The sequence below is a fragment of the Anguilla anguilla genome, chromosome 3 (assembly GCF_013347855.1).
Source record: "Anguilla anguilla isolate fAngAng1 chromosome 3, fAngAng1.pri, whole genome shotgun sequence".
NCBI lineage: Eukaryota > Metazoa > Chordata > Actinopteri > Anguilliformes > Anguillidae > Anguilla > Anguilla anguilla.
In genome coordinates, this window is record NC_049203.1 from 48,769,151 (window position 1) to 48,792,423 (window position 23,273).

Here is a 23,273-nt window from a genome sequence, read left to right on the forward strand (position 1 = left end):
ATAATTCATATGTAGATAGAGATATGTGTGTGTGTGTGTACATTGAGCTTCATAATGTTTGGTACAAAGACATGGTTAACATGCAGATCCTCGGGTTTTATTAAAGGGTACTTTTATTCACTTTGGTTTTGACATGTAGAAATTTCTGCTCTTTTTGTACATAGGCCCTCTATTTCCGGGGGACCATAGTGGTTGAGACATGAAAGTAGTCATGTCGAATCGAATATCCTATGCATGCATTGGCTGCTTGGAGTCTGTGACCCATAGATATCACCAAGTGCTGGGGTGATGCTCTACCAGGCCTGCACTGCAGCCATCTTCAGCTCCTGCATGTTTTGTGGGCTAGTTGTATTCAGTTTTCTGTTTACCGTATCAGCGTGTTCAGTTGGATTCAGATCGGGTGAATGACTTGGCCAATCAAGTTTTTAGCTTCGAGAAACTCCTCTGCTGCTTTAGCAGTATGTTTGGGATCATTGTCTTGCTATAGGGTGAAGTGCCTTGAATTTGAGCAGAGAAGATGCCTCTGTATACTTCAGAATTCATTCTGCTGCTGTCAGCAGGTGCATCGTCAATGAAGACAAGTGATCCAGTGTCAGTGTTAGCCATACATGTCCAAGCCATAATACCCCCACCACCATGTTTCACAGATTACGCGAGATGTTTTGTATCTTGGGCAGTACGTTTTGGCTTCCACACTTTGGTCTTGCCATTACTCTGATACGAGAGAATCCTGGTCTCATCTGTCCACAAGACCTTTTTATAGAGCTCTGCTGGATATTTTAGGTTTTTCTCTGCAAAGTGTAACCTGACCATCCTGTTTTTGCAGCTAATTAGTGGTCTACATCTTGCAGTTTAGCCTCTATAGTTCTGTTCGTGAAGTCTTCTGTGGATAGTAGTCACAGGCACATTCACTCCTGCTTCCTGAAGAGTGATTTGTTAGACAGGTTTTTATTTATTTTGGAGATAATTCTTTGGTTATCAACTGTAGAGGCCTTCCTTGGCCTTTATTAATTCTGAGCACACCAGTGCGCTCTTTCTTCTTAATGATGTTCCAAACAGTTGATTTTGGTAAGCTTGAGGTTCGGCTTATGTCTCTGACAGTTTTTTATGGCTCCGCCACGGCACAACCGTGGCCGGAGGCATTATGTTTTCAGGTTGTCCGTCCGTCCTTCCCGATTCTCGTGAACGCAATATCTCAGGAACGCCTTGAGGGAATTTCTTTAAATTTGGTACAAACGTCCACTTGGACTCAAGGATGAACTGATTAGATTTTGGTGGTCAAAGGTCAAGGTCACTGTGACCTCACAAAACATGTTCTTGCCTTGGTTGGCGGAGGCATACAACCGCGAGGCGGTATTTCTAGTTTTCCTTATTTCTCAGACATAATGGCTTCCTTGACTTTTATTAAAGGGAATCAAAAGGCTATAATTAAGACTAGATACAAAAAGCTCTCTCATACCTGCCTGGAAGTAATTAAATCCCACCTGACTAACCAGAAACACTTGTAAAGCAATGTGTTTCAAACATTATGGTACCTCTTACGGGGGGCTATGCATAAAATGCGCTGTAATTTCTGAAACCAGGGTGAAACCAATGTGTATAAAAAATACCCTTTAATAAAAGCTGAGAATCTGCATGTTAACCACATGTGAATTGTTTGAGTATAAGTATAAGTATAAGATTGTGGATTACAAATCAAGAAAAAAAAAAAGAAGAAAAAAAAAGTCTTTGTCCCAAACATTATGGAGCTCACTGTGTATATGGCCTGTCCTTTTAGTCTATAAGTCTGTTTGAGTACTTGATACTTGTGCTTCATGGCACTGATTTATCTGAAAGTGTACAAACATGAACCCAAGCCTGTTAATAACACCTTAAAGTTCTGCCTGCCGCAAAACCACTCGTGTTCCGTTTTCACTTTTCCTTCTTCGGTTCTGTTTAGCTTTTCATACACAGCGTTTGGCAGGAGTAGCTTGTTGGGATGAGCCAACACGAGCTGTCCATTTAAAGTAGTATTTCAACTAGCAGTCATACCCTTCTCCCCCTTCACACCGCATAGCATCTCAAATTACGGTCGCTCCACCTTAAATATCCCAAGCTTGTTCTTCAGGAATGAGCCTGTGCTCTCCTTCGCTAATTAAGCCCCGGAATTACTTTCCCACTGGCAGTGACAAATTGTTTTACGAAAGTAGACCAGGTCTCGTCTCGCAGGAACAGTGCTTCAGACGCTGCTTCGTTCTCAGGTCTTCCTGTATAGCGCGAGGTGCCGAAGCTGTTCAGCAGCGAAGCCTGCAGCAGCACACAGGATTCAGGGGTTTATTACGCGCATTAGCTCGGGTCATGGTTCGGTTCAGAGGCACACAGAGGGTCACGTGCGCGTGCCGATATCGGGGCGTTCGCGTGATGTCTCTATGGAAACGCAGAAATGCCTGCTGTCATTTTACTGAGTTATACTCATGTGTTTTTTCTTCTGCTCCTGAATTCGTTTTCCATGTATATTGCTCATGCCATGCCCGCAAGACTCCATTTTTTTTCTTGACTGACACACAACTATTTTAGCTGTGCGTTATCATTTATGACATACAGATGCCATAAGCTATTATTTTAGCGCTTGTTGGAAAGAGGGGAAAAATGCAAAGGCTCTTGTGCTGTTGGTTAAACGGCTGGAAAAAAATTGGGGATTAAACTGGGGATTGACTACAGCTGCTGTGTTCCATCAAATTCAGTGATGATTTAATGGGTCAGCATCCGTCTCTAGATAGGTCTAGCGCATGATCATCTACTGTGTGACTGCAATCGAAAGAAAAATGGTGATCATAGTCCTTCCGTAGTAAGCAAATTAAAACAAAAAGTATCATTTTATGAGCCTTGAAAATTAAATAAATCGTTCTGAATTTGAATAAATTACTGTCTTAATTAGGTGTAAAAATATTTTCAGCAGCAAAGAGCTCGATGCAGTAAAATACTGTTAATGCAGGATCATTTAATTCATCTCTCATTGCTTAAAATAAAAATACATGTTTGGAAACATTAAATGCAGTTCAAATTAAATCCAAATGAATGTACTTGATCTTGTATTTGTCACAGGCTTCGTTGTATGACAGTCAGTTATTATTGTTACACCATATGCTGCACTATAGTTTTGTGTTCATACCATAGGCTATATGAGTCAAGTAGAACGTACAGTTGAACAGAGTGGAGTCATAGGGCATTCACATTGTAAGTGCTGTTGTGGCACAGCACCAAATCCTTATTTTTAGTGAAGAGACTTCAGTAGAAAGAGACTCCCATGGGGGGGGGGAAATTTGGACTGCGCAGCAAGAGGGTATTTATGACTGTGCACATGCTGCAGAAGCTGAGTATATTTTAACTTCAACTTAATAGTCAGCTGGAAGTTTACATTTTCTCCAAAATGGAGGATATGTGGGTTCTGGCAGTGGCAGAGATTTCCAGCCTTGGCCTTAAATACAGAAGTCAGTGCTGTGTCGGTGCAGTAGCGAGCTGCTGCAATACACTACTTTTTCTGCAAGATTTGTCGCTGAAATAAACGGAAAAATTTCGGTCCGGCAAGATGACCAGCTTGCAGATAAATATGCTGGTCATTTAATTATGAATAATGTCAACTCAGGGCAGCTTTGGGTTTCTTGATAATCTGAAAGAAACAGCTTTTTTTTTTTTTTATCTTGTGCTCCTCACCTTTGCTATGCTTGTTTTTTTTTTTCACTGCTGGTGCTGGCACACTGTTAGCAGTGGGAATAGCCCGTGAGCGCTGCTGCATGCGGAGCGCGCTGGGGGCTTTCTCTGGGATTACCATGGTGCGGCCCCGCCTCACCTCAGCAGCCCTGTCTGGGGCTGCCCTAATCCTCCCTGGAGCCCGGAGCCGTCCCCGCAGCGCGTCCCGCCCCCCCCCCCCCCCGCGCCGGGGTTATGTATCCGCAGCCCGTTTTTAAAGCTCTCCCAGCGCCAGGCCGGCACGGAGACCCGCTCCCCTTCCGGCAGCGGCCCGGCGCGCAACCTGCGGAAAAGCCTCCGGGTTTCAGCCCGGCCTATCGGAGCCTGCCGTTTGTCGGGAGGGATGAATTTCAAACCCCGCGCATCCGAAGCGTCTCTTAAGGCCGCTCTCGTTGCGTCTCAGCGACTTCTCTCCGCGCGAGCCGCCGGCGTGGCTCAGGATGACCTTGCGGGCCTCTCCGGTCACGGCCAAATAAACGGAGAAACGGGACACTGTGAGCCCAAACGGCTGCCCCGCCGTTGACCCCGTAGAGCAGCGCGCGCCGCGGCACGAGCTGGTCCTGAACAGCGGCCGCATTGAGCAGCCGCTTCGCCCTGGGCTGGCGTCCCAGTGCCCCGAGAGACCGCGGTCACCAGACTGCAGGCGCTGCGGGAGGGCCTGCGGGAGACCTGCGGTCAATTTAGGCCCCTCCCACGTAAAATTCAGCATCAGATCCACTCGCAAGCCCGCGGCTGCAGTATGGCACGCTTTGCATTTAAAGTCTACGGTCAGGAAAACCTGATCTCAGTGGCCACTGCCATCGATTGTTTGACAAGGTCAGGAATTTGGTTGGAACCCGTTAAAAGGAAATTAAATTTTGACTGCAGTTGTAATAGCCTAATAGCAGTGGTTGTCATTTTGACCGTGAAGGATGATGGTAATGGCGATGGGATCATCGTTTTTTTTTTTTTTTTTTTGCATTGATCCTAATTGCATCTCAATATGATATCTTGATGACTTGGCTGACCTTCCTGGGTCGGCTAAGGTCTTCATTCTGTTGTACCTGTCTGGGTTATCCTGGAGTGTCCTCTGAAGGCCATGGCTCTCATTTAGAATATGGGGACATCATAATTTGTAGTTTATAAGTAGATGGTAACCAAAAGGTAAACACTTGTTGAAATTATTGTTAAATAATTCAGGGACACCTAGCAGCTTTGTATATACATTCCTGTAAGTTACTAAATCAGGGATAAAATTCATTTCTTAACCATCAGTATGTCTTGTATAATAGTAATGTGCATTGAGAATGGATATCGCATGCCTAAATGTGATAGGATATATCAGTTGATATCTTCCACTTACTGTGGAGGATTTAGGTCCCACGAGCTCTGCTTTAAAATAAAAACTAATAAAATAAATGAATTTGCCCTTCGTCGCTGTTCGTGCAGTTTTACATTGGGAAATGATCTGTGTCTCAAGATATTCTTGACTGGAAGCATTTCATGCATTAGGCAGGAAGAGTGCTGGGGTATCACATTTCAACAAGACTTGACGGACTGCCAACATCACAATCGCTCGCATCTCCCGAAGGTGTTATTTTTCTGCATTGTTGTTTTTTACTTTTTTAAATCGCGCATCTCTTTTTAAGACAGCCTGGGTTTAAAACGCAATAATAACAGCAGTTCATTATGATTGGAATACTGGGACTGCAGAGTCCATTTCCCCCAGGGCTAGCAGGGTTTGAATGGTACACACATTGAGAAACAGAAATTGAATGTGATCCTTATGAAAGGTGCAATCCATCCTAAAAATTCAGTGGAGTATACGTGTTAATTATTGAATCTGTTTGCGGTTTGGTGAACTACTGTCGGCTGCCTTGGGTCAGGCGTACATCCACCAGTAACTCTTGATGAGATGCACAGGGCATGAATACATTCACAGATTTTAGTGTCATTGATGTGAGTGAACACTGATATACTACGTGAGCCCACACTGTCTTAATTGGTCACCTCGGTAAGTCTGCGTAAGAAGAAAATAATTAACACACTGGAACAGTGGGAACAATTGACATACGTAATTATTGTTCATTATCTGTAGCCGAGTGTTGGAACCTGTTCAATTAACTTTGTTTCACATTATGAGGTGCAACCTTTGGTTGTCCTCAGTCAGCTCTCTCAGCTCCTCATTATCATCAGTCCGAGTAGTACAGTGGGGAAGGAGTTGGTCTTGTAACCTAAAGGTCGTAGGTTTGATTCGCCGGTAGGACACTACATTGCACCCTTGAGCAAGGTGCTTAATCTGAATTGCTTCAGTTTGTATCCAGCTATATAAATGGATGCAATGTAGCCTAAATGCTATGTAAAAAAGTCATGTAAGTCACTCTGGATAAGAGTGACTGCTATAAATGCCTGTAATGTAATGACTTCAGAGAGCAAATATTTGATAGCCTTCCCTGTCGCCCGCACACGAAATCCAGAATCCACTGTTCCACCTTCCATTCTTTCCTTTTCTTTCCTTTCCAATTTCATCGTTCCTCATGCTTTAAAAAAGCATGTGGTCTTTGTGACTTAAATTACCAAGCGGACCACACACACGTGGATTAACTGTCAGTGTAGCGTTGAATGTTTGAAGTTGGTGTCCTGTTTGTGTGCTGTCTTTGTACAGGCAGAAGCAGTGCACACAGCTTCACAGTGCGTTCTGGAGGCTGTCGTCACGCAAGCAGAACATTGAGTTATCAGCGATTCTGCAGAAATCTGACGAGCCAGCAGTAGTTTTAAAATATTGCGGTTCAGGTTTAGGACCGGCATCCGCGCACGCTTTGAAGGCTCATATGGAGATTGCAGAAGGACCCAATGGCGGTCGGCGGTCGTAAATCAAACGTGCGTTCCTCGCGCGCGCGCGTTACAGAAAGGGAACATCGCGCGCTAACGTCGGAGCGTGACGTTCCTGAGCGTGGAAGCGGAGATTTCTCCGCCGTGAAACCGGCCCTTTCGAGCGCGCGTAGCTAACGAGCCGAGGGGCCGATTCGGCCGAGGAGCGAGCCGACGTCTCCGCTCTCCCCTTTCGCTTCGGCCACGCCGCGCGTTAGCGCTCCGATCGGCCCGGAACGTCCCTGCGGCGTCCCTCACAAACGCCAGGCCGGACGGACGGGAGAGAGAGAGAGAGGCTCCATTGTTGTGACGAGCGAGGGCGGGGGGGGGGGGGGGGGGGTGATGGGGGGGGATGCTTTCTGCCTGCCTGGAAAACGCCCAGATGCCAGAGTCATGTGATGATGTCACGGCGCCTGCCGCTGAATGGCTTCTTGTTTCTCCCTCTCGCCCCTCAAGCGCTGCTTGTTACTGGCATGTCCGCCGTGACTCGTTTTCGCTAGCCGCCCTCCGGGGCAGCAGCTTACAGGCCTGCAAACTCAGCCGGGGAAGGAACAGGCTGGATCCAACTTTTAAAAAGCCCTCATCCACTATCTAGCTTATAGCGGTCAGCAACAAGTCCCCTATTAAATCTTGTGCTACTCCTCTGGGACATGCTGGCAGTTCCTGATGAATGACCACATAGTTGTTATTCATGGAGAGCACAGACATTAATTACTGTACGGATATTTGTTTTTTCATTGATTGCACTAACTGGTAAAACTTACTGTGTGATTAATAATGTACATTCCTAAAGGGGGGCATTTGTATAGATATGCAATATTTCTTCCAGGTTTAAATATAAGTAACCTGTTGAGCTTCTCCATTAGGAGATTTTCATTTAACTTTAAGCACAAGAGCAGTTTCCAGTGCTAGCTACATGTGTGCGATATTTCATTCAGAGTGTTTGGAAGTAAATACATATGTGTCACATAATCTGGCATGATTCATGAGACTGCTGGGTACACCACATCCCAGTTCAGTGGTGTCCTCTCCTTTCAATGTTCCTCATTTTCAGTGGCACCTCATGGTCAGGTCTTTTACAGGGAAACTTTGTTGTGGGATTTGTTTTTGTGTGGAGTAAAGTGATTATGAAGTGATTTTGCCTACCTTGTGTTTGGTACCTTCAGCAGTGCAGTTTCCTGCCATGTTGCCTTGCCGGCCTGCTACTATGCAGAGCCTTAATTCTGGCCTGTGGGCAACGCTGCCCGGAATATGAGCTGTAATTCCAGGCTAGCGGACTGGAACACTGCGGTTACAACCAAGCGTCGGAGCTCATTTTTGGGAAGAGAAGACACACTAACATGGATGTGAGTCTGAACCTAAACTTGGCCTTGGCTATGCTTCAAATACATAAATCAATCATATCACTATGCGTTTTATGTATCGGTCATATTTATTTAGACACACCCCAATGCAGCAGTCCCAACTGTGCCATTTTCTCCATTGTCCGAATTCAAGCGTTTTACATTTCCCAGGAACCTTAACTACCCGGACATTTTGACTGTTATATATTCCACCGGAACCTGCACAATCCATTAGTTCAGGACTTTGTAGCCTATATGACTGACCCTTACAGTGTCATGTTTTGAAATGCCTCTCGGCTGTATGGCAAAATTTGTTGTCAAACAAAATGCTGTCGAGACTTGATGGATTTCCCAGCAGTCTTTTTTTAATCCTTATCAAAGGTGTGAATGCAGCCTTGGTAAACACAAATAGTTTTGAGAGCGTTTAGAGGAGTGAGCCTGTTACTCCAAGCACGTACAACAAGAAGAGACTACTGCACTTGCACAGAACTTGGCAGATATAGTGGTCTGGGGGGTGCTGAACAAGTCTGGCCTGGATTTGAAGGGGAAGCCAAAACTGTTTAAGGTCTGTGAGATAGGCATCTCTCAGTACGCTTAACTCTGGAAGTTTCTCAGCTATGGTTGCGTGGAACTGTGGGTAATTACGACTTTTCTGCTTTTTTCGCTCACGGTTTTCCGCACTCTCAGTTATATACTCTCTTTATTTACACCAAGAGAAGAATGGTTCTGGTTAGACGGTCTGTAAAAATCCCATCAGATTCGGTGTGTTTATTGTATGTGTGGGAGAGAAAATAAACGCCCTCGTGCAACTCTATACTTCAACATGTATTTTTAGGTACTTGTATTGGTAACATCGTTTCTGCCTCGGGGGAAGAAAGATTTTGACCAATGAGAAACTTTGCTTTTAGATGGTGGTGATGACATAGCGCACTGCAGCTGTGTTGAATCATGTGAAATGCAGGTGCAGGTGTGTATATAGTACAGGCTGTGTGTAATGACATGCATCCCATGGAAACATGGCTGAAATCAGCAAGTCTGTCTGTAAGAACAGTAGCTCCACAGTGTCTGTCAACATGTACCTGGAAGGTCAAATTTAATATAATTATTTAAACGTGTATGAATGAATTTATAAAAATAAATACTTAATGTTTCATTTAAAATCCCTGTGTAATTTATTTAGTTTTTTATTTTTTGCTGTGTCACATTCATACTTACGTGGGAAACGATGAGAAAAGCCAAAATAAGATTTTTTTTTTTCCCAAGTCATTTACTGGAAGTGAGCTTGAATATGAGAAACCCCTTCACCTTTGTTCTGCAATTATTGGGACGTCTATATTTAACACTGAAGCCCCCTTAAGGCCGCCCCGCCCAGTGCAGAATAAACAAGCTGGAGAATGTTTCCCGTGCAGCGGGGAGGTGCAGACTACGCCCCCACCCCACCCCCACCCCCACGGGTCACTGGGGAAACGGCGAAGCGCTGACTCGCACTTAGCGCCGGGCTACTGGCAGCGGCCGGCCTTGATGAGTTCCACAGCGCTCTCTCATTCCTCTGCCTTCACCCCCCCTGCCTTCACCCCCCCTTTAAACACACCCAACTTCAGCCACGCCATTCCACTCCTTTAGCATTGACCACCACACCATGGCCGTACACTCCTGTCCCCAAATAAACACACAGCCAGACGGATGCAAGCTAGGCAGCCTGGGTTTGGTATGAAGAGGGGCTTTGGTGCTACCGGTCATTTATCATCATTTATCATTTATCATTTATTTTGGTATAAGAAAATGGCGAGTTATATCTAATATTGTCATTCAGTAAAAAGAAAGTTAAAAAAAAAAAAAATGATCTCAGTTTCAGGCCATATTGCCCAGCACTAGTTTGCTGTCATGCCACTGATTATTGCAGCTAACATTTTGGATAAAGTATGGTGTGATCTGCTCCGTCACTTCTGAGTCTTTCTACTCCATTTTCAGTTAGATTTGCTCATTTAAATCATAGCTGTCAGCAAGCTGTGTTGTTGAGAAAAAGGCTCCACAGTTGAACTGACCAAGTCCACTTGGACAAAATGACGTTTCTGTACGAACAAGCCGTTGTGACCTCTCACTCAAGACGAGAGAACGTGTTTCCTAATGATAAGAGTAGGACTGAACACTGGGATTGAACACTGGCACTGAGTCTGCCTTCGCTTTCTCCCGGCACGTACCTTCACAGCTCCGATTCGTGGGCGGAAACGCCAACAAGCCAGGCGTCCCTGCACGTGATAGTCCCGCCCACACAGCCCATGAGTGCGCTGCCTTGCTGTCATGTTTCTCTCTATCTCCGTCTCCATCTCCATCTCTCTCTTTTCCTCTCCCCCTCTCTCTCTCATCTCTCTCTCCCATCTCTCTTTCTCTTCTCTCTCTATCTTCATCTCTCTCTGTCTCTCTCTCTCATCTCTCTCTCTGTCTCTGATTCTGATTGTCAGAGGACTGCATTGTGCATCATGCAATCGTTCATTTGTCCTTTTTTTCCTCTTCGACGCTCAGTAATTTTGCTTTGATGCCAAAGATTCCTCCGTGCAGGAAGACCCCTGGCAGCGCTGATATTTGCAGAGTGTGCCCGCCCCCCTTTTTTTTCCAGCGGGTCTCCTCTGACCCCGGCCGGGTGGCACGAGGGACCCGGCGTTCCGACCCCGCCGCACGGCGAGTTTCGACCCGCGGGAGAGAGAGGGGGGGGGAGGGGCTCGGCTCCCCCCTGCCCCGGCGCGCGCAAACCAGATGTGCCGCGTTGTTTTGTGGGGCGGAGGGACTGGCTTCCTGTGGGCCGTCCCCCAGGGAGGGGCAGGGCGGGCCCGTAATGCACCCGCTCCACACCCCTCTCCAGCTGTTACTGATGTGGGGGCGGGCGGGGCGGGGGGGCGGGCATCTCTTCAGAGCCGATTACAGCCTCGCCTCCTTTATGTGACCTAATTGGGCCTCTCGACACGGCGGGGTGGCTGATTAGTCACAGCGACAGGGCGGCTACAGTAGACAGCTGGAGCTGCAGGTCCCCTCGCAGGCCCGCAGCTCACTCAGACATGCGCCGTCACATCCGTCAGGAGGAATTAGGGTTAGCGCCCCGCACCGCGCCGCGCGCGGCTCAGCTCTGAAATGCCACCCCGCTCTCTCACACGCGTCGGGCCAAAACCCCGCTAATCCACTCTGACCAAGCCAGACCTTTCCTTCTGATCACGAATGTGGCTGAGATGATTCAGTCAGGCTTGCATTCCTTCCTGTACAAAACTGCGCGTGAAACACCTGTTTGTTTCCGGCGCGGCTCTTGCAGATGGCGGTAATTCCTCCCGTCTCTGACGTCGGCGGCGGCGTTTGAAATGCGCCCGGTTGCGTAAGGGCGCGCTGACGGAGCCCCCCTAGCGCGCGGCGCGGCGCGGCTCTGACCCGGGCCCACGCGCGCTCGGTAAAGGGCCCTCCAGCCGAACACTCTCCCCGCCGCCGCCTGCGTGCGCTCCGCTCCGCTCCGCTCGAGCTTCCGGCCGCCGCCGGCGCTCCTCTTCACGCCTCGCTCCCCGGCCCACGGAGCGCGCTGGACCAGCGCCGTCTCCGCCATCCCGCGCCCGCGGGTGTGAAAGCTCGGGCCGGCCACTACGCGGGGCGGACTTCCTCTGTTTTTACTGTCGATGAAGGAAATAACTCCACTTTTCATTTGTCGTTTTTTTTTTTTTTTTTTCTAAATGATGCTGTCAGAAATGCTGTTGTCCATTTTTCTGTGCTGCGCAAAAAGACTGAGTCGAACGTTCAACTTTCTCCGAACAAATATGTAGCCTAATTATTTAGCTATCTATAATGTGCTAGTGAAATGTGCTATTGTTTTATCATTTAAAATGGCTCCCAATTCCAAGATGGACAGTTGGAGTTTAATGAGGCCGACACCATTTCCCTAATGTAGCCAGTACGACAAAGGAGTTTGAATATTTAGCTGCATATTTGCCAGAAATTTTGAGCGTCGATAGCTCTCAAACAGGGCTTTTTAAAATCTGTTTTCCGGTTTACAACTTCAAGTTTTTGGGTAATCTGTTTGTTTGATTTAAATTAAATCACACGCCGGTTAAAATTAGATGGTCATAGCCCCGTTTCTGAGCGGTATGATATAGTGCCTTTATCAACACACCATAAACCCCATCCATCAGTGATGCATTTTAATTAGGAACAAGAAGCTCCTCTCTCCCCTCAATCATTCCATTTCGGACTGGAGTGACATTAATTGCAATATAAAAAAAAAAAAACGATCTCATATTTTTGCTGAAAAGTGTCATTAACAGCAGTTCTCTTCAAGGATTCCCCCCCCCCCCCCCCTTTAAAATGTAGAACAGTGTTAAAGCCCGAGAGAGCGATTAGTGGGCGGAGCCATGTAATACGGTAATGGAGGCTCTTCCCTCCGTCTGCAGCCAGTAACACCACTGGGGTTTATGCAGCGCTGTGGGGTGGGGTGGAGGCTGGGGGGGGGGGGGGGGGGGGGACACAGCTGGGGGAAGGCGACAGAAAGGCTTTAATGAGCAGAGGGCCTTTTTAATTGCCTTTGAAATAAGAGGCCCTGCCTAATTAGTCGTTAACCTTTAAATCCCAGATACGGCGCGAGCGCTCGCCGGCTGCAGCGGCGCGGGTCGGTCCGCCGCGAGGGTCCGCCGCGTCCGCTTATCTCCTCCTGCACTACGCGCTCCGCAGAACCCGCAGCCAGAGCGCTAATGTACGCAGCGGCATCGGCAGGCTGTTTGTTTTCTGTTAATGGCCAATAAATATGAGTCAGATTTTAATATTTTATAATGGGCCCATGCGCTGATGGGGAGTCTTAATCTGTATGCATGAACTTCTGCGCTGCGTGAGAGGCTTTTGGGTTTTCTTGAGTGCTGTGCCGACTGCCCAGAGATTCAGAGCAGAAGTAAGAGGGGGGGGGGGTTATTCTGAACCCTTCGCCTTTGAAAGACTGCCAGCATCACAGCTATGCACTCCCTCTTTCTCCTGAAATGTTTATTGAAAAAATACACACTCTGGATTTGCACCTTTTTTCCCCATCGAGGATAAACTCTGGAATATTTCGTTTCGTTTCGCCGGCGTTATCAAAACATCGGAGGGTTTTCTGCTCATCTCGCGAGCTTCAACAGGCTAATGACACTCTATAAATAGCGCGCGTAACGTATCCTCAGTTTCGCTCTCGATCCGTTCAACCTACTTATTAAAAAAAAACGCGCGGGAGAAAAGCGAACCCGAACGCGGCCTTTCGTGCCGATTGGTCCGCGCGCAGCCGTCCTGTTTATCTGCACGGCGTTTAGCATTCAGCGCGTGGGCGGGGTGGCCAACACAGCACATGCTGCCGCTGCTGCTGCTTCGGGACTCGTCTCATTTAGCCTCCCGGTGTCTGCTAGCAAGCGGAGATTTATGCACAAAGCTGCCACCAGACACGTCACTGAAATAGCGCCTTACTTTAATGAGCTGCTGTAGTGCTTCTCGCACAGTAAATCTCATCCTGAACTTCTTTTCCATATCAACTCACGAAGAGAACAGAGAGCCTCGTATCGTAACGGTCACGGATTAGACGCGTAGAGCTTTTCGCGTTTCGTCCGTCGCTTATTACGTCGTAATTACCACTTAAACTACTTTAATATTTGTCGTTATCATCGAGCAAATCTACATTGGAGAGGAGTTCTGACATTTATTAGTGCTAAGGGGGACATGATTAATATGTCACTGTGAAATCACGAACGACTTTCCGTACAAGGCCACCGCAAATCCTGTTATGTTAATATCGCCCTCTAATGCAGGGATTAACTCTCAGCACTACTGCACTCCAGCTCGTTTGGAGTTTTTAATTTGTGCCTTCATTCGTATTGAAATCCCCCCCCCCCCCCAGTCTAGTTAGAAGACGGGGGATGATGTTAACGCAGTACGTTTTTTATTGACTCGTTTTCTGTGGCGCTGGAATGCGGCCGTGTCGACGGGCACATGGCGGGCACGGAGAGTACCGGGCAGGGAAAGGGGCCGTGGCGCTCTCTGCACCCGCCCGCCTCTCTGACGGAATGGCCGCGTCGGGGTCGCCGGAGCGAGGGAGGGAGGGAGGGAGGGAGGGAGGGAGGGTGAGAACGGGGGGCGGGGGGGGTGGTGGGGATGACCGAGTTCAGGGACGAAAGCGAAATGGGTTCCAGCAGCGTGGCGGCCAATTTCACACCCAGCAGATGCCTGCGCCGCTGAACCATCGCGACAGGTGGTGACACTAATTGGCACCTCGTATACCATTACAGACGCAAAGGAACCGACGGCGGGGGGGGGGGGGGGGGGGGGGGGGGGGGGGGGGGGGGGGGGGGCGGGGGAGCCAAAGTGAGAGTCAGAGCGGAGGGGGACTGCGAGAATGTGGGGCCCCGCCCGCAGAGGGCCGAGCCGCTCTCTCCTCCCGTTTAGGAGCGACTCCCCTCCCCCTCCGCCAGGCACACAGCTAGCCGAGGCCACATCCGCGGCTGATGGCGTCCTCATTACCCAAATGATGCTCTCTCTCTCTCTCTCTCTCTGTTCAGACGGTAATGTCTCCAAAGTGAAGGTAGCCTATTGTGCGGGAGGAGTGAGTCACCACACATCGCCCGTTACTCACTTCCTGTCATCCGCAGCCACTTCAGGCTGGTGGAGGGAGGGCCGCAAGTGGGCTACCTTATAAGAGGACCCATTTTGTCTTTGTCACGCTGTTCAGAAAGCCAGGACTGACGTCAGGAAAAGGACCGCAGAATATCATGTAAGGCCAAGCAGAAAACACTGTACAGTTGTTGGGGAACTGGGCTTTGTGCCGGTGGGATACAGTGTTTCTGTCAGCACTTCATATGGGTTCATCATCATCTGCAGAAATAATCAGCAAAGTGTAAGCTTTTTCCCACTCATTTAAAAAAAAAAAAAAAAAAAAAAAAAAAAAAATGAATTCATGCTATGTTAGAATGATCGTCTCAACCATTGATTTAACAGTTGATTCATTTAATTTTGAATGGGTTTTTCCCTGCAGCATGGACGTTGCATGCGCTCAAAAATAACAGTAATAAAAGTAAAAAATTAAAAAAGTCATGATTTAAAAATTATTTAACCACGTCAGATAAAAGGTGCTCATTTGTTAGTGTGAAAATGCACTGATAATGAATTGCTACTCGGTCTTGGTTTCTTTGAAGTTTTTCCTTCTGTTTATCCGAGTGTGAAAAACATTGTTCTCAGACTTGTTCCTAATTAGAAAGTGCTGTTTTTATCCAATGAAGGTGCAATCTGACATCTCCAAGCAGTAGTGCTTTGTCAGACATAAAATATATTGGTAAGAGCTGTCACACACTAATATAATCATTCAGTTATCAAATCTTAAGCATTTCAGTGTTTCTCTCTGTAATTCCATATATATATAATACACAATAATAGGCCTATACGTAATACAGTTTTTTTATTCTTCGCTAATTTGTCTGTGGCAAGAAACCAAAGGATTAAGAGGACACCTGCCCATCATGCACACATGGATACAAAAATAGCCCCCCCAAAGTTTCAAACAAGGAAGCAAAGCTATGTAGCTTTCATTTACTAGCTAATTTGCTTGTTGGTTACATATAAAAATACTTTACCTGAGTGTACCTAGCTAGCCGCGTATAAGCACGTGCGTGCAGGCGCGCGGAGAAGGAAAACAGAGCACTTTTGTAATGGAGCCCTCATTGTGTTGCAGTGGCTGTTAGTGAGGAGCGATGCTCTCTGTGTGGTTTTTCCCTTCTGAAGCGCTTTGCCAATGCTACCCACTCTTCTCCGCACAAAAGGGCCGCTTCCTTCGTTTGCTTCCCTCGTCTGATCACCCGTGAAATGAAAATAACATCCAAAAGTAGAACTGAAAGGAGACGGCCGGGCGGCTACAGTCGCTAGCTAGACGCAAAGTTTGAAACCCGCGATCACGGCGCGCGATTAAAATGGCACAGCCTCGGCCGTCCGAACAGAAAAGGAAATGCGGAAACAAAACAAACGGAGAATTTTAAAATAGATTGCGGTGGCAAGGTTCCCAGAAACTCTAAACCATCACATCGTAAGTCGAAACAAAGAAACCGGCTCCCGGCAGAGATTTAATCGCCGGTGGCTTTGCGCTGGATCCCGTGCGTTTCATACGACTCGCTTTCCACCACATTTTTGTTCGGGGCCGCAACCTTTTTTGTTTACCCAGCTACGATTTCTCAACCGTTAGCGTCCGGCACAGACACAATCAGCAAGACCCTTGTATCAAACTGTTTGGCCTACGTGAACACGTTCTGTTGAGGACTGTAAAATATTGTAAGTAGTCAGCCAGATGCGCACACTTGAGCAAATCAAATTAGCAAGTCCAAATATTAGTATTAGCTGCTTGCTCTTGCTGATCTCATCTTTAGCCTGTAATTGTTTTTCCCTCTCCTGCCCATTTGCTTCATGACTGCCGTGAGGGTCTAAAATCTAAACATCCAGCAGATTAAGTAATCTGTGATGATATGAGTTTATTTTCTATTGGAAACCTTGTGCTGTCTCGTAAAATCTTCACGTCTCTTAATTAAATTCGTCGGAAGCTACAGTGTTTCGGACCCAATGGCGGAAGGTTTCTGACATGCGGTGCATTTGTACGATGCAGTGGTAGCCAGTGGGTTTTTGAGGTATGCTTTAGGTTTTAGGTAGACACGTAGAATTATGTAGCCGAGGACTAAAAGTAAACACATTAAAAAAGGAATAACTGTCAAGTATGGATGTTCAGACATGGAGGCACAGTGCTCTGGCGGCTGAGCTTTTGTGCTGTAGGGTTACATCGACTCTCTTGTTAGCTATGCTTAGCACACATGGCTAAAGAGAAGCGTCTAGGTCGTACTGCTCACAGATGCTGAAGAGCCAGAGCGGAGAGAGTACAGTGGGTGGCCCTGCCCAATGCGGTCGTGACTTTAACGAGCAGGTAACAGAGCGGTGAGTCGGTCCGCCCGTGAAATTTTAAAGACCCGCCGGCCTCCGTTTATGCGAGTTAATGCGATCCATAATTAATCTGAACCCTCTGCTCGTAGCCAGCAGTGCAGTTTGTTCTCGTACAGAGTTCGCCGGGGTCCTGTAGCCGTGCACGCAGTACAGCTGTGCGTTCAGCTGCTTGGGCTGAGGCAGAGGTGGAATTGCGTATGTCCTGAGGTAAGACCACGAGCAGGTGAGATAATCATACGGGACTGCGAAGCAGAGAAACGAAGGCAAGATTTATTGTGTAAGTCAGCCGGTGCAGATCCCTGATGTTAACTGCAGCGCGCTCGCCTAATATATTTTTAATAATTGGAGTGAGGCAAATCTTCCGTGGTTGCGTTACATTGCTATTGAATGTGAAGCTTATTGACATTGGGAGATAAAATATTTAAGCGCCAATGCACAGATGTATGACTTCAGAATGTTAACAGGGTTCAGTGTATTTGAAGAGGGCGGGTGGGCGGAAAACTAAATCACGCTAAACTGAAAATCGTCTGTGAATTTCTTTGTTTTGCATAATTTACTGTGCCCTTGGGCCGTTGCAGTTTAATGTGAGAACGCTAGAATGACTGCCCGTAGATGCGTGTGTTTTGGTTTTGTTTTATGGGTGTTCTGAAAGCTGAGTTTTTTTTTCATTAGTCATTACGTTTTTTGTGGATAATCATTAATGTGATTGAGGGCTTCGCTCCGCACACAGCAGACGCTGCAGTTCCTGGTTTAGCTGCTGCTGCTGCTGCTGCTCTCTGTCACTTCCTCACGGTTAGCACGCTAGTACACGTTGTACTGCAGCAGGGTTTACACCCCAGCTTCACCGCGGTCGGGGCACGCTAGTGTACTGTGTGCTGCAGCAGTGACCTGTGTCACACTTTCATCCAGACGTTTAATGGCATAATTTGATCTTCCTCTACTCCCCATTTGTTTTATCCTCCCCTCCCATTGGTTGATCACGATTGTGGGCGTGTCCCGTGGCTGCGGTGGCCTCAGGCAGTGTGGAGGAGCGCAGCGCTCGGCGCCGAGCCGTCGCGCTGGAGAGCTGCAGCGCAGGAGGACCGCAGCTCCCCCTGGACCAGAGGGGGGGAGGAGCCCGGAGGACCAGGGGAGTCGCTATTGGGCCAGTCAAGCAGGGAAAACCCAGCTGACTCAACCCTCTCTCCCAGCGTGATTGGCTGTGGCCCGTTAGGCATCTCCCTGGCCAATGGCGCGGTCAGGGTTTAATCGCGGACCGTGGGGCCCATAAGCGTGCCGAAGGCTATTTCTGTAGCCAGATACCCCTCCCACAAGCCTCTTACTGAGTCTGTTTTTGCACTGAATTAGTGCTGCCAGTGGGAAATCTGCCTACCCCTGCTCTATAAAACGAGAGATAAAAAATACCATCTGTCAGTGGAACATTCAAACCTGTTATCAGGCTGATACCGGCTGCCCATCCATGCACTGGTAAACCCTTTTTACGTGACCCGTGAGTCGTTTAACAGTTTATAGAGCGACTTGTTCTGGTATTTAAAAGAAGGCCTTGGCGAAAAACCGCTTAAAGCGCTCCACTCGAAACGTTCCGAAAAGGCTCCGTGCAGGAGGGGGTGTTAAACAAGCTGAGGGCGGGGCGGGGCGGGGCAGACTGACGTCTCTCTCCGACTGTGCTGACGTGGCCCGCCGCGCCTCGAGCGCGGTCACCGGGCGTGCCCCAGTCTGTCCTGTCTGTCAGCAGCTCCTGCCATCCACACCCCCCCCCCCCCCCCCCTCGTCCCGCTGCTCTTTCACACCTGCCGACAGCCGCAGCCCCTGCGGGCCCCCCCCCCCAGGCCCGGCTGGGACATCTGTATTCCGCAGCTGTGCGCGCGGCTCCCGCTGCTCCAGAACGCGTCCCGGGCTTGGCTTTCCCTGAGATACGCGTCGGCCGCGTGCACAGCCGCGTGGGCTATCTGAACAAATGTGTAATTATGTCCCAGCGCTCTATTTCCCCCTCACCCAACCGTACGGTGGCCGTTCTGTTTAACATGGACAGGGCAACACAGCTGTTGTTTTGTTGCACAAGAAAGGAGCGATGTGTGTGAGTTATTTAATAGGGGATAAATATATATATATATATATATATATATGATACTATGTATATGTACTGTTATGGTTACCTCAGCCATCAATGGGTGGCAAAGACACTTTGTGATCTTTTGTGTCAGTATTAGTCTGTGATTGTGCACACTTAACTGGAGCATTTGGATAACGCTACTATTGACAAGGAATAAAACGTAAAATTGTATGACTGTTACTTACAGGGTGGTACAGGTATGTGATCTACCATGTGCCAATCCGTTTTGTTCTAAACATGTCGGGTCTTAAAGTAAACTTAAAGTACCACACTCTTTAGTTTGATATCTGAACTAGTCATATGTTCCGAAATTTTTTCAAAACCTTTGTTCATATACAGGAAAATAAATCTCATGAATTTCTAAAACCGACACAAAGGATTATATGATTAGAGACAGCCTTATTAGTGTCTTGATGTGTACAATAATATCCATTCCCACAGGCAAGTCCTTAAGATCCATTATTGCAACCGCTGCCTTCTCATCTCTGGTGTTTGGTTTGCAGACAGTGCAGTCGGCCTTCTCCTCTCTCATCTTTGATTGGCAGACAGCACAATCTGCCTTCCCATCTCTGTTTGATTGGCAGGTCGTACGGCTTCAGAGGCGGCGACGCAGACTTGTTCCGTTGACAGGTCACACATTCCTCCCCCTTTCTTCTGCACTCTGGAATGCCTCTGCATTTCTAACGTCAATGTTTTACCCAAAAAGGGCTCCTCTGAGCTGCACAGACGCTCCTTTAACAGGAGATCCTTCTGGCCATGGGGGTTTTGGAGCATTTGCCATTCATGCATGCTTCAGAAGGTTGAGTGTCAATAGTGTGTGCGTGTGCGTGATTTCTAGTAAGTCCTAAAAATACATAGCCAGGGGTGACCCCTGACTACCACGGGGCCGATTCTGTGACCCATTTAATCTGGACGCGATGAAATGTTTAAACAGCTTGCGAGGGTGATCTTGGTTTGTGGCGCGGCCAGCGATTTCTGAGCGGGCTGTGTGTTTAAAGGCTCTTTGAAGTTACCGGGAGCCTCTGGGACTTCATGCGTGCCCATCTTACACACAGCTCAGTGTTTTCATTGGGGGGGAAAGCATTCACTTGTAGAAATGTACAGGACCCGATGTGTAAAAATGGCGACAGCTTTGGGTTCTGCTTTTGTTGATGCCCGTGAAATCAGTAAAGACTGACCATCGGAGTTAAATCAATTCATTACATTTATAGAATTAAGTGAATTTATATAGCGCTTTTCTGACCAGCTGGCGATTCAAAGCGCTCTGCTGTGATGAGGGAGAAACTCGTCTCAACCACCACCAATGTGTAGCACCCTCCTGGGTGATGCACGGCAGCCATTTTGCACCGTACACTCACCAGCCATCAGCTGCGGTGGAGAGGGAGAGAGCGATTTTTTTAAACCAGTTAAATCGAGTGCTGTTGAAGGAAATTAAATGAAACCTGTCACGTGGTCCCCGGAGCCACCATTTTGGAAAAGGTGTAGAAGGCCAGAAAGCCAGGCAAAAAGCCGGGGGTGCAGCAGCCATGGAGTCCTCCTGGTGTGTGTACGCGTGAGCACCTTCCAGTGTGCGCGCGGGGCTGCCGAGGGCCGAGAGGATTAAAAGGCGCTCACGTAGGCGCTTTTGCAGACGGTCAGGTGAGCGGCAGCAGGGCGGGGCTTGGCGTCAGAGCGGCAGGCTCACGCCGCGTGGGTGGCGTCAGGCCCCCGAGGGCCCGGGAGGGGCCGCGAACCACGGCGGGTTTTGCAGGGAGGCCGGAGAGGGAGGGAGGGAGGGACGGCCCTTCCCCTTCGGGTCACATGGCCCTCCTGGCCTCCTCACCCCCGGGGGCTTTTTGTGGGATCTCACAGGGGCCACACGGCCACGTACGCCGGCCGCCCCTGACACAGTGCCGCAGCGCTGTGCGTCAGCTGCACGTCGGCCACATGTGGAGGTGTTCAGACTGAGCGTAGGAGAGAATGCCTCTGCTGCAGCAGATCTCTGCAGATGATCAGATCGGGGGGGGCTGGTGGAATTAGCTCTCCCTCTCTCTCTCTCTCTCTCTGCAGTGGAAAGCCAGGCTTAGGAGACGCCGGCTCCTGCATATTAATCACAAGCCTGTCAGCAGTTGTGCTGGTAGCCCATCTGTAGGATTAGCGGTTGCTGAAACGGACGCCTGCTTAATTACCACCGGGACAATATTGAAACAAGTGTGCCTTGCATTCACTGGGAAAGTGTGTGTTTGCACGCTTTACACTCGCGCTGTAGGAGAATAAGAGAACAAAGGGAGAGCTCTTCCTCAAACGTCTCTCTTCATTAGGCTGTTCATCTTTGTAGGTGACTCTGAACAGAACACTTGTGCTGCCCGGTGCTTGTGCTGTCTCATTGGTTCATTCGACCTGTTGAGAACTGATGTAATGTAGAGATGGCTCTGAGGGGGGGGGGGGGTCACAATGCGGGATTTACAATGGACAGCTCTGTCTGGTTTGACATTTCCTGAGCGTGAAATGCACGTCCATTCACCAAACACCACCACACACAAAGGCCACCCTGCTGTATTTATGGAATGTTCTAACCGCGCACTGAAACGCTCTGAAGTCAGCACTGGGACCCTCTTATGTTACGAGCGCAGCGAGAAGGGAGAACTTCTGCATTCCGGGTTTATCGGCGCAGCGACATTAACGCGGGGGGGGGGGGGCTGATTTACTGAGGAGACGCGGCGGCTGAGAAACGCTCGCTGTGTCACAGCCCCGCTGCCGTCGCGCGCGCTGACACGCTAACGGCCGATTCGCTCATACCGGCCGTAATTACGCTATCGAAGGCACGCTGCGCCCTCATCCGCGATTTCCCGCTTTGAGACGCCCGTAAAGAAAGGGCCTGAAACAATGGCATGCTTATGCATCCAGGTTACAGGGCGGGATATGGAGCAGTCGGACAGTGGTAGCGAGAGAGACAACCTCAAGAAAAAGAAAACCTACATTTACAGGTCGGGAAATGGAGGTAATGGTCCCAAAGGTATACGTACAGCACCATATCACAGCGTAGGAATACACCTGTTTCACATCGGACGCATTCTCTCATTAGGCCTAGGAGCAGTAGCTGAGGAAAAGATGGGGTGATGTTAGGTGGCATACAAAAGATAAAACTTTCCTGCAACATAATGCAGGCAAGAGACGCTGGCGGTGGTCCAAAATGAGCAAAGACTATTAAGACCAATGAAACAGCAGGGGGAACGATCCCTGCAAAATGAGCAAGCGGCGAGGGTGGACAGATTGACACGACTGAACATGTGAGGGGAGTTCCTGAACGTAAAACTTTATTAGTTACTGTATTGAACATGTACGCACAAGTCAATTATTTAAATTCAATACTGCAATTTACTGCAGCTGCTAGCCAATTACCGATTGTTCACTAGATGTTCTGCACCAATTTGATAAAACATGTAATTTTCATATTATATCTGAAAGTAAATGAATGAGTCGAAAAAATAATCATCCATCACCTCTGACAGTGTTACTAAACGGGGATTGTGAAATTCCTGCAGCTTGTAGTCCACTTTGGAAAGACCGGGATGCAAGGAAATCTAGAGTTGAGAGCAAGTTCAGCATAGCTGGCAGGGAATTTGATCTTTGAGTACTGTACATAGCTCATGTTCTTCTGTATCCTCCAGTAGTGTGATTGCCGTGTAGCTGTACTGTACAACATGTAATCCTGTTGCTTTACCATTCACTGTTCAGCTAACTGAAAAGGGGGGTGGATTCTTGGACAAAACCCTCTCCTGCCGTATCCTCCTTTGTCTCTGTGCCTTTTCCTGCCTGTAGCGACTGCTGCCGTGTTGGAGAAAGAGCTCTTTATTACCATACCTTTCACAGAACGCGCAAAGGCTGTTTCAGCGCTCGGAAAATGACCGCCTCCTTTCAGGACTTCTTAAAACCCTCGCGTAAAAAGAGGACGGTCGCAATTGAGGCCTGCTTTAGCGAGTTAGACCCAATACTCAAATGGCCTCATTTGCTAATTCTTCTGTTTCAGCGCGCTCACCCCCAAGGCATACATTATGCATGAAGAGATTGAACCTTGTGTGTCGAGAGGGAAGTCATCGATAGACATAATCCCCGTAAATCGCACAATAGCGGTCTTGACCCGTTGCAACTGTTCGGTAAATCTAACATAGGTAACGCGACCTTGTGGCGGCTGCGTTTCTTTTGAAAAGAGGGTGAAAAGCGCTCTCAAACCCTTAGTAAATCTGGCCTTGAGTATTTTGCAAGAAGTACATTTTCCACCATCCTATTGTGTATCACTGTTGATG

The 23,273-nt window shown here is 48.3% G+C and overlaps 1 protein-coding gene across 21 annotated transcripts in view; it reads left to right on the plus strand.

The window, feature by feature from the left end:
• The window catches only part of mbnl2 (muscleblind-like splicing regulator 2), a 71,726-nt gene that overhangs the window by 14,785 nt on the left and 33,668 nt on the right, over positions 1-23,273 (plus strand). The window lies entirely within an intron of this gene.